The 2,653-nt window shown below is 38.9% G+C and overlaps 1 protein-coding gene across 1 annotated transcript in view; it reads right to left on the bottom strand.

Moving 5' to 3' along the window:
- JAKMIP2 (janus kinase and microtubule interacting protein 2) overlaps positions 1-2,653 on the bottom strand; it is a 78,841-nt gene that overhangs the window by 49,844 nt on the left and 26,344 nt on the right. The window lies entirely within an intron of this gene.

Raw genomic sequence — 2,653 nt, 5'->3', positions numbered from 1 at the left:
AATTATTAAGTGCTTTCAGTATATGTCTTGTTGGCTACTTGTCACTGGGAACAATTTAGAATTTACAGATTGATCAACACCTACCCTTGTGAGCTCATCAATAATGTTCTGTTGTTCAATGACCTGAAGTTTTAGAAACTCTGTTTCTTGTTCTTCATTAGCTTGGTCAAGATCATTCAGAGATTTTAATTTCTTCAGAGGTGGATGGGATGTTATTTTTTCTCTCTGGATTGGAAAAGAAGAAGGTAAGGTAGAAAATTTAAAGATCCCAAACTTTAGTTATTAACATAAAATACCTGTAGAAAGTTTATGAGGCTCCAGCTAAATTTGAAAATTGCCTAGCTTGAATACACACACACCAACTAAAATCCTCAAGTATATTTTATCTGCTTTAATAAGTCATCACTGGGGATTATCTGAAGATCTCTATGGATGTGTTGGAAGTCTATTAAGGAGAACATCAGCATATCACTTGTGCATGCATAATACAAGTAATGGTGTCTATTTCCCAACTATCCTGCAAGAGCTTAGAAGACAAGGTGTGTCTGGTGTCTAGGTCTGTAAATAGCACACTAGTGAAATCTTGGAAGAAGGGTTTCTGCGGCTGAGGAGTTATGTTGAAGCTTTGCTTCTCCATTTCTGAGCTTTTGGGGAGCGTGCAGATTCCTGGAAGCACTCCCACAGTTCTGCAAAATTAGAAGCCCCATAAAATTCAGAGCCAGCAACCTTCTCTTGCTTTCTTCCCTAAAGCTTCCTTGCTTACATAAGGGAAAATCCAAATAGCATTGTATTTTTAAAACAAGCTGAGAAATAACAATAAGGGAGGTTATTGGAGTAATATAAAGAAGGAAGCTACAGTTTTGCAGAGTCTGTGATACACACCATTTCCAAATTTTCCTTGGTAACGGCTTTTAGTTTTTCTTCCATGCGCTGCAAGGACACCATCAGTTCATCGTTTCTCTTGGCGAGGCACTTGTTCCTTTCCAGGAGAGGTTTACATTGTTTTTCAGTTTCCCGCACGCGTTTTAACTGGGAAGAAATAAGTTAAAATTTGTCTCTTGTGTTTGGGGGATGTGGGGCAGGGGGAGTAAGTTGGTGGGAGTGAACGCACCTCTAGAGCCACCTGTGTCTGCTTCACTGTGTGCCTCGAACTAACTACCGACACTTCAGTCCTCCATGTAGCAAGCAGACTGACTGTTTCGTTTTCCCTTGCCTTTAATGGCTTTTCTTCCTACACTTATAACCCCGTATCAATCTATAACCTGAAAGGAGGTGCTGCAGAGAGATTGCTTTTTGGAAATGCCTGGGGGAGTAACTGTTCTTCTTTTTTCCTTTTGCTTCCTCTACCTCAGTTCCCCACTGTGTTCTGCCTCAATCTGGACTTGCAATGTCCTCATTGGCTCAGAGAGATAAGGGAGTTCATCCAAGTCGGGGTCACTAAGTGACGCAACCAGGACCTGAATCCAAGACTGGTCGTCCCCAAAACCAGTTCTTGCCCTCGGAGATCTTCCTGAAATCTCCTGACTCACACTAAGGTTATTTTTAAGGAAGTTTTATGGAAGGAAAAACACACATAGGTAATGAAACTATATTGATGTTTGTTTTTAAGAATATCTAATTTTTACCAAGCCTAGGAAAAGCATGATTGTATTGTTACCTACCCATAATTAAGAGCTACCGTACTCTTGTTTGCCTGATTAGTCTAAGCAGAGATTTTCAACCTCGGCAGCCTTGACATTTTGGGCCAGGTATTTTTTTTTGTTGTGAGGAGCTGTCCTGTGTATTGTAGGATGTTTAGCAGCATCCCTGGCCTCTGCCTCCTAGATGCCGGTAACAACCTGCCAGTTGTGACAATCCAAAAATGTCTCCAGATATTGCCAAAATCACCTTTCGTTGAGAACCACTGGTTTAAGTTTATGAATGTTGTCTTGGGTTAATTGTTAATAGTCTCCCCTTTTATTCTTAAAACTCTTCAGTTTGGATGATGCATTTTATGATCATCCTATACATAATGGATTTCCATTTTAAAGTTTTCATGGTTAGTTCATTCTTTTCATACTAATGATTCAGAATGTGAATGTGTGTTGGGGGAGGGGCTGCCAAAGCAGGGAAAAGGGAGGAGTGTATCAGAAACACTTGGGAGGATTTTTAAAAGTATTCACTCCTGTTCTTCAGAGTCTAACGTGGAAGTTGCTGAGGTAGGAGACTTAGCCACCTATGAATGTTTGTAAAAGCTTCCCTTGCGGTTCCTAAATAGCACGACCCCAACCCCACCCCAATCTCAGTCTGAAAACTCCATTTATATTAAAGGCCAAATTTAGATTTATTTTTCATAAATAGTCTGACTTAATCCTCAGTTCTTGAGCTGCAGTGCCTGAAGCATTAATATGAAATATTGTGTACACAGGACAAATAAATTATTCCACTAGGTTCACTATTTTAATCTATGTCTCTTTTCTGGAGGTCAGTGACATGAGTTTTAAATATTTAAATTTATTTAGTATATACTATTCATCAAAAATGCAGATAAGCACAAAGAAAATATCTATAATTTTACCATTCCATACATCATTAACCAGTCTCAAAGTACCCAACAAAATGTTCCTTTTAAGATATACCTTAAATATAACAGAGAAAGGTTGAAAGTTAAATA

This window comes from Propithecus coquereli, unplaced genomic scaffold (genome assembly GCF_000956105.1).
Source record: "Propithecus coquereli isolate 6110/MARCELLA unplaced genomic scaffold, Pcoq_1.0 Scaffold58, whole genome shotgun sequence".
Classification (NCBI taxonomy): domain Eukaryota; kingdom Metazoa; phylum Chordata; class Mammalia; order Primates; family Indriidae; genus Propithecus; species Propithecus coquereli.
This window is presented reverse-complemented; position numbering and strand designations above follow the sequence as displayed.